The sequence below is a fragment of the Tachypleus tridentatus genome, chromosome 10 (genome assembly GCF_004210375.1).
Source record: "Tachypleus tridentatus isolate NWPU-2018 chromosome 10, ASM421037v1, whole genome shotgun sequence".
NCBI classification, from domain to species: Eukaryota; Metazoa; Arthropoda; class Merostomata; order Xiphosura; family Limulidae; genus Tachypleus; species Tachypleus tridentatus.
The window spans coordinates 59,250,695-59,260,757 of NC_134834.1; positions in this window are offsets into that span (position 1 = coordinate 59,250,695).

Here is a 10,063-nt window from a genome sequence, read left to right on the forward strand (position 1 = left end):
ATGCTAACGCAAATAAAACTAAAACAAACTAGACAACAACCCAAATATAACGTAGGAAAACAGAAACCGAAAAAACATAAAACTAGCCACGTCTCTGTACGTATAGAGATTGGTATAAACAATAACTACCTCGAGTATAAAATTATTATCATGAAAGTATGTTTACGAATTCATATCTCGTGAACCTTCCTAGACATACAGTGATATTCGAAGAAATTGAAAACATTCTAATCTTGAATCCAAAGAGTAGTCTGTAGATAAAGAATTTTTGTTCTAGGAAAGGTATAGCTAGTTTGGCATAATTTTTTTAAAGCATTATTTAAAGTAAAGAAAACAATACAATTTCTGTTAGAAGGTTAGGATGCGCGTGTCGCGGGTTTGAATCCCCGTTCCGCCCTTCTTGCTGTGTGGTCATTATAATATGATTGTCACCTCACTATTCGTTGGTAAAAAGAAGCAAGCCCAAGAGTTCGCGATAGATGGTGATGACTGGCTACCTTCTCTCTAGTCTAGAACTACTACTAGAATGCACATGATAGTTTGCAGCCATTGTCTGTTTTAACCCGAACTGTGAAAAAGAAACTCATAGAATTTGATCTCGAATAGAAAAGAAGCAGCACTTTGAATTGAAAACATGTTCCAGATTTGATCCAATTTTTAGTTATGGAGTACATGAACTGGTGCTTCACTGTTTGACGTTGTAGCCTATTTAACTTTACATTAATGTTGAGAAGCTGACTGTGAAAAGCCATATGATTCTTATACTGACGAGACTGAGAGAGAAAATAAGGTAATCTTTGTGAACTTGGGAAATTCTTCAAAGTTTTAAGAGTACAATATAACTCGTGTTTTCGTCACATTTTTAAACTTGATAGCTAAACGACAAAATGAGCCAGATTTGTGGCCAGATCATGGTTTCGTTAGCTAAACTTGCCTTAAAAACTTCAAAAAGACCTTCAGTCTTCAATTGTTATTGTTGATGGCACTAAAGTTCCCATCAAAAAGCAATATGGTCAGTATACAAAAATTAGAATACAGTAAGTATTTTAACTGGGTCTACCTAATGTGAATTAGTATCTTTCTTGTCACTTGAATATAATGACACAGCTAGCAACAGCTAAAGAACTTTAGACTCAGGCTGAAGTGCTTGATCTAAAGTCAAGAGTTATTTGATCATGTCACTGAAGCAGTGAACATCATAACATTTTTTCCGCAAGAATGACAGAATGCTTGACAAGTATTGTGTAGGAGAGGAACAGAAAGATTGCGAATACAACAGTCCTAATGGAGAGAATAACTGGCGTTGAAAACTGATATTATTTCAATTCCACTAAGTCACAAAGACTTCAAGTAATGTAATGTTTCTTTGTTTCTTGTTTGGCAATTTAACATTTTTACATTGCTTCTGAAATAGCTTGAAAACTAATTATTGAGCAAATTAAAATATATTTTATGTATTTTGTGGGAACGAAGAGGCATATAGATACAAAAATACTTCAAAAAACTAAAATATTATGTTTCTGAACAGAAAAATAGATTTTATCAACACACGGTGTCACTATATATTTGGCAGGTTATTTTGGGTTATTCTGTAAGAAAACAAACAATAATAACAAAAGCGTTTTACTTCTTTGACTATAAATTCTATAATTTCAACTGACATTCTCTCTCAGGCCTAAATTTACTATAGACGCAAATACAAAAATTTCATTTACTTATTAACGTCTCTAGTATTTACGACACGTTCTTCTACCTCTAGTCCTTCACAACAAACGTACTTTCAAAAATTACAAAACCTTAAGTAACAGACAAACTATGAAACTAAATTCATTAAATCTGTAACCAGTTATTCAAGTAAAAGAGTTATAAGTAAATCAATCAATCTATTCTAGTGTAAGTCGAGTTTTTATATTAATTACCAAGCCCAACCCAACATCAGGAAAAATTACATCTAGACGAAAAAGAATATACAGTCATGTGAAAAGATCAGGTCACCCTATAAAAGCCTGTGTATATTTGTAACATTTTTGAATGTATAGATATTTAATCTCAATTTTTAATAATCTGAGAGATTATAGGAATATAACTAAACAATTAAAACTGAAGAAAAGACTTTTCAAGATCTTCTGTAAATGTAATTCTACAAATATGCATATTCTATCTGAGGAAAAAGTTAGGACACCTTACCCCCTAATAGCTAGTGTTACACTTTTTGGCTGAAGTCCTGCAGTGAGACGCTTCCTGCAGCCATCTACCAATCTCTGACATCGGTCTGAAGAAAGTTTGCCCCATTCCTCAATGCAGAATTCTTTCAGCTGTGAGATGTTTGGGGTTTCTTCCATGTACAGCCCGTTTCAAGTCACCCAACAGCATCTCAATGGGATTAAGATCTGGGCTTTCACTCGGCCATTTCAGGACTCTCCATTTCTTAGTTTTCAGCTAGTCCTTGGTGGATTTACTGGTATATTTTGGGTCATTGTCGTGTTGCACGGTCCATTTCCGCTTCAGCTTTAATTTTCATACAGATGGTCTCACATGATTCTCAAGCACCCTCTGATACACAGTAAAATTCATGGTAGATTCTATGATTGTGAGCTGTCCAGGTCCTGCTGCAGCAAAGCAGCTCTAAACCATGACACTTCCACCTCGTTGCTTCACAGGTAGTATGAGGTTCTTTTCCCGGAATGCTGTATTTGGTTTACGCCAAACATGTTCTCTGTTCTGGTGTCCAAATAATTCAATTTTGGACTCATCTGTCCAAAGAACATTATTCCAGAAGTCCTGCTCTTTGTCTATATTCTCTCTGACAAACTTCAGTCTGGCCTTGATGTTTCTTTTAGAAAGCAAAGGTTTCCTCCTTGCGTACCTCCCATACAAGTTAAACTTGTGCAGTTCTTTCTGATTGTAGAGGCATGCACTTTCACATCAACAGTAGTCAGAGCCTGCTGTAGGTCCCGTGATGACATCTTAGGGTGTTTGGAGACCTCTTTTAGCATCTTGCGGTCTGTTATCGGGATGATCTTGCTTGGACGACCAGACCTGGGCATGTTGGCAGTTGTTTTGAAAGCCCTCCACTTGTTGACTATTTTCCGGTCGGTAGAATGGCTGATTTCAAAATATTTGGGATCTTTTTAAATCCCTTACCAGACTCATAATCTGCTACAATCGTTTTTCTGAAGGCCTCAGATAGCTCTTTTGCTCTCACCATGGTGCTCACTCTCACTTGAACAGTCAGGAGCACACCAAACTAAATATCTGAGGTTTAAATAGGGCAAGCCTCATTCAAAATGATGAGTAACGATCTTCCAATCATGTGCACCTGGTGTGATACACCTGTGTGTGAGTTAAGCCATTTTAAGTGGGAATAAATGTGGGGGTGTCCTAACTATTTCCTCAGTTAGAATATGCAATTTTGTAGAATTACATTTACAGAAGATCTTAAAAAGTCTTTTCTTCAGTTTTAATTATTTAGTTATATTCCTATAATCTCTCAGTGTTGTTAAAATTGAGATTAAATATCTGTATATCCAAAAATGCTACAAAAATACACAGGCTTTCATAGGGTGTCCTAACTTTTTTACATGACTGTATATGTATGAATTAAAATAAACTATAAGACCAGTAATGTTTGAACTTGGAATTCTTAAACAGATACAGGGAGTGGTGTGACTGGTTTGATCCTTGCATTTATGAATTCAACTTTCAAGCATTTTATTTAAGTGATATTCCTTGGTACGCCTCACTGACGTCCTTTTTTTTTTCTTTCTACAATTCTGTGGTAATAAATCTTCCATACTTCTTCATGTTTGTTGTTACAAATCTTTTGTTTATCCAGGTGAGTCAGTAGTAAGTTTACGGATTTACAATCATAAACTCCAGCGTTTGATTCCCTGCAGCGTATTTTGCCCATTGTATAGCTTTGAACTAAGAAAACGACAATAACAACAAAATCATTTGCAGTTCCCCAATCTTGTTGTTATAGTTCTTCTATACATGCTTTATTCTTTTCATAGTCTGTCTGTACATTTTCTATGACTTTTTTTCTATTCTAAAGAATACATCTTCCATCTAGTCTTTTGTTTCGTTTTGCACTAAAACTAAATAAAGCAAGAAAAAACTGTTCGTGAAAATCCCAACATTTATAAAAAAAATTTGTTTGGAAAAGTTTTAAAACAAATCTTGATTCGTTAGTTGTTATGTATGAGGTAAGAAATTTCTTATTACATAGACTACCCCTCAAGTGGCACAGCGGTATATATGCGGATTCAAATCGCTAGAAACCGGGTTTTGATACCCGTGGTTGGCAGAGCACAGATAGCCCATTGTTTAGCTTTGTGCTTATTTCTGAACAAAGAAACAAATATTACACAGGCCTATGATGATTTTATTGTCTTAATTTTTTTACATGTTCTACGGTAATTCCTGTACACTGAATTCGAAAATTATATCCATTTTTTCTTCATCACAAAACGCCATATGTACTTTTACATAAATGAATACTTTTCATTGAAATCGGTTCACATTTTTTCATGCTTGAAATGTTGACAATCACTGGTTATAGACTTATCGCAACGTGAGTCTTATTGTTTGTTTTAGAACTTACCAGAAACTCATCACCACTCTATAAACGGTTAACAGACCGCATGGAGAGTCATTTCCAGATAGGATTTGTTTGTGTTTGCACTTTGATATTGTTATTATTTTTTCGTCACTATGGCAACGAAAGGTAATGTGAACGACTTAAACATATTATGTTGTATTTATGGTCATTTTGTTGTAAATTTGATAAGAGTTTTGTTTTCCCGATTTGTAAAATAATACTTACGTGATATAAAAAAACGAATGTTATTTTCCTAATCTGCGAAGATGAATTATGAGAAAACTAAAGCAACTTTTATGAAGCTTAAATTCGCAGGCCTGTGTTATTTATAACTTATGTAATGGAATAAGTCCAAGTTGTATGGAATTGGAAAAAATTAATGTAACCATTTTAAATGAGTGTTATCTGGAGTTCACGGGTGGATATCCCGTGAATTTGGTTTTGTGAGATGATTATGCAATAAATAATTATTCGACAAAAGTATTAATTTGTGTGTGTGCTCGTCCATAACTAGTGAACCGCTGGTTTGACTGTTTTATGTACTTTCAGGACTCCCAAAGTGTGACATTGAGGTGAGTAGTGTGTCGGCGTTCAGCTCTGACTCTCCCATCTTACCCCCATCCATTTGGATTCCATACCTTCTCCGTGGATTAAATGGGTACTTCGGCTAGTATCAAATAATTATCGTGCGGTTGTTAGATGAAACACCGATATTTTGGTAACTATTTCAGTAAATAATTTCATAAACGTGGACATTACCTTCATAAAGTCAGCGTGTAACGTCTTATTTACAGTATAATACTCTGAATCGGCCTGGCATGGTTAGGTTGTTAAGGCACTCGACTTGTAATTCGAAGGTCGCGTGTTCGAATCCCCGTCACACCAAACACGCTCGCCTTTTAAGACGTAGGGGCGTTATAATGTGAGGGTCAATCCCACTATTCGTTGGTAAAAAGAGTAGTCCAAGAATGCTAAGTTAGAGACGGGTAGCCCATATAGACCTCGTGTAGCTTTGCACGAAATTCAAACCAAACCAAACCATACTCTGAATCAGAAGGTCCACGTTTCACGCCCTACTGCAGCAAAATCAGCTCTGCACTTTGAGACTGTGAGTGTGTTATAATAGTAACTTTCAAATTCCACTACCTGGTTGAAAAGAACCAAAGAGTTGACATATATATATGTAAAAACGGCTAGTTTGGGTTGAGAAAATGTTTTATGTAGAGGAGCGAACAATGTTTCAACCTTCTTCGGTAAGCCTGACAATGACCGAAACGTTGTTCGCTCCTCTAAATAAAAAACTTTCTCAACCCAAACCAGCCGTTTTTACATATATATTTTTCTCTACAAGTTGATTTTCTCGTCATCACTGATTACAAAGAGTTGACAGTTGGTGCTGTTCACTTGTTGCCATTGCTTTTATATTTCGATTCAAATTGTGAATGGCCATATATGTATACATATACACACATATATAGCTAGAAAGAGCAGATAACCGTTATATAACGCTGCATGAATATCCTGGGTTTAAGGGTCTATCTGAACGTTAGTATTCGCTTGATACAAATAACTGGGTTTTTCGGAATTGTCAGAATCTATTCCATCACTGCGAGTATCATTCAATATGGTGGGTCCATTGCAGTCTTGAGTTCACAGTACAAATATAGTCCAGTCAAATATACATAATCTAACGACCTTAGCGCCAGTTTTCTCTCTCTTGTTAGGGTGATTTATATTGTTTGTAGCAGAATATATACAATTTAATAAACCTTAGAGATATCTGTACTATCTTCTGTATAAAAAATAGCCAAGCTTTAATCGATGGTCCGAACCTCATCTTTAATAGCAAAACAAGCTTTCTATTTTTTATTATTCTAAATAACGACTTCTGTGGTAAAATTGAGTGTTATTGCAAAGCATTGAGATGTATGTTTGCTGCTGTTCTCTAATATTTTACTCACATAAAACCAACTTCTGAGAAACGAATTTTTGTTTTATTCATTTCTTGTCACCTCGTTCTACAGTGAACGTGTTTTGACTCAAATTAATTCCACTTGTAAATTAATTATAATCTGATCTATGTTACTGAAAAATTCCTTTTAAGGTCATATGAATGAACTGTTTAAATCTGAACCCTCATTCTCATACTTATTTGAGAGAGAGCATTTTTTTTTACTTAATATTAATTATCATACATATACAGTTTGTTTTTGTTTTTTGAAATTTCGCGCAAAGCTACACGAGGGTTACTGCTACTGGCCATTTCTAATTTAGCAGTGTAAGGCTAGAGGGAATGCAGCTAGTCATCACCACCCACCGTCAACTCTTGGGGTACTCTTTTACCAGCAAATAGTGGAATTGACCGTCTCGTTATAACGCCACCATAGCTGAAAGGACGAGCATGTTTAATATGATGGGGATTTGAACCCGCGACCCTCAGATTAGGAGTCGAGCACCTTAACCATCTGGCCATGTCGGGCCTCGTACATATACAGACACACACATGCATTAAAATGGATACATACATCTTAATTTATACACAACTGACATCTATCCATACAAAGAAAAAAAAAAGGAAACAACCAAAAACAACCAACAGAAAGAAGACAACTTAGACAATTTTATTGACATCCAACAGCCAAACTTCCCAGGAAAAATTAAAAATTTATATTTTCCAGAAACACCTAAAAACAACATTTTAAACGATTTTTTCAAAGAATTTTCTCACAAAACCATCAACATAATTTCACAAAACAGAAAGCTAAAAAACAATCTTACAAAAAAGACATTAATTCCATTAAAAAAGTGAAACAAGACAAAAACATAAAAATTCTAAAAGCAGATAAAGGTAACGTTATAGTCATAATGAACACGAATGAATACATCCAAAAATTTAAGAACATCCTGTCAGACACTAACAAATTTAAACCAATACACACAAATCTAACAAAGACATACGAAACGCAACTAAACAAAATACTACTAAAAATGAAAAAAGCCAACACAATTTCACAAACACTTTATTCTTACCACAAATATACGGCATCCCCAAACCTCATAAACCAGATTGTCCATTACGACCAATAATGTCCATATATGAATCGTTTAATTACAATCTTGGTAAATACATAGCACGGGCATTCTCCAAATATGTAACATCAGCCAGCTCATTCATCAATGACTCTTTTAATTTCAAGTCTAATCTAAATCAACTTAATCATAAAGTCTTAATGGCCAGTTTCGATTTTATATCCCTCTTTACAGAAGTTTCAACCACTGAAGCCTGCAAGATAGCCTTAGAACTCTATATCCAAGACCCTAACCCATCTATAGACATTCCGGGCAACCAATTAGCAACCCTCATAGAATTCACCACGATTAAGACAAACTTCATGTTCAACAACCACAACTGTATACAAAGAAATGGCCTAAGCATGGGCAACCCAGTATCACCAGTATCGTTAATTTTATCTGGTGAGCATAGTTTTATGGCTGTGTTTATTTGGTTTCTTAGTATGTTTAGTTTTTGTTTTGTTTCATGTGCTGAGTCTCAAGGAATGTATAGTCCAGTATGGGTGATTTTTCGGTGGATTTCTGTTTTAAATTGTGTATCGGTTCTTGTAATTTTGATATTAAGAAATGATATTTGATTGCTTTCTTCCTGTTCACATGTGAAATTAATGTTGGGATGTATTGAGTTAATGTGATTGAAAAAATTACGTGTGTGTTCTGTAGATCTGAATCCCGCAACCGTGCCATCTGCATATCTGTACCAGTATAGTGGTGGATGTAATGCTGTGTTAATTGCTTGTGTTTCAACTTGTGTCATAAAAATATTGGCTAGAACTGGTGATACTGGGTTGCCCATGCTTAGGCCATTTCTTTGTATATAGTTGTGGTTGTTGAACATGAAGTTTGTCTTCATTGTGGTGAATTCTATGAGGGTTGCTAATTGGTTGCTGGGAATGTCTATAGATGGGTTAGGATCTTGGAACACAAGCAAATAACACAGCATTACATCCACCACTATACTGGTACAGATATGCAGATGGCACGGTTGCGGGATTCAGATCTACAGAACACACACGTAATTTTTTCAATCACATTAACTCAATACATCCCAACATTAATTTCACATGTGAACAGGAAGAAAGCAATCAAATATCATTTCTTAATATCAAAATTACAAGAACCGATACACAATTTAAAACAGAAATCCACCGAAAAATCACCCATACTGGACTATACATTCCTTGAGACTCAGCACATGAAACAAAACAAAAACTAAACATACTAAGAAACCAAATAAACACAGCCATAAAACTATGCTCACCAAATAAAATTAACGATGAATTAGACAAAGTAAAACAATACTTCATCAACATCAATAAGTTTCCTCCACAAACCGTAGAAAGCATTATACGCACACACCTAGACAGAAAGTAAAATCAACAAACAAAAGTAAATATATCCCACGAATTAAAAAATCACGAAACCATATACTGCTGCATACCATATATTCCCGACATCAGCAGAAAGAATAACCAACATTTGGCAAAAACTAGTAACAAAATACGACATTCCACTTAATACCAAATTTATTCAAAAACCAGGCACAAAACTAAGGTCTATACTATGTAAAAACTACACTGACAAATACAATACCAACATTATTTATAAAATACAATGTGGTAACTGCCACGGCTTCTATATTGAGAAACAATTATAAAATGGAAACCAGATTCAAAGAACATAAAAAAAGTCACCCTCAAACGTTTTCGAACACTGCAAGTCAAATAAATACAACATAACCATAGAAAACACTCAAATGCTAAATAAAGAAACAAACATAAACAAACACAAAATTAAAGAAGCCTTACTTATACAACAACTTAAGCCCAAAATAAACCAATACAAAGGAACACCTTTATACTTATATCAAAATATTAAAATAAATAATATAAAATTATATATTCAAACATCTAACACCGCCTTCTACATTCCAACACTCAATTACACAACCACTTTCAAACATGTGGTCAGCTTCCGGTCAGTTACTTCTTTCTTTCTTTATGAACCTGACGATGACCGAAGAAGGTCGAAACGTTGTTCACTCCTCTACGTAAAATATTTTCTCAACCTAAACGATCCGTTTTACATATATATTGGTTTGAACTTACCCAAGTTTTAATACTTATGTCCTAATATTTACTAATGACTTTCATTTGCAATCAAGGTTTAAAGAGTAATGTAACTGTATAGTTTTGTACTGATAATAATCAGGCTTTCTAACCAATGTGTTACAAAATGTATTGCTAGCAACTCTTAAACGTTAGATGTGAAAGATACACTATATACCAACAAAACACTTCCATATCAAAACCTTTTCTGCCCTCGTTAAACCTGTTTCTGAATCACTCTTTAGTTGGTAATGTTTTTTTTTTCTACATGTTACCAGCTTGT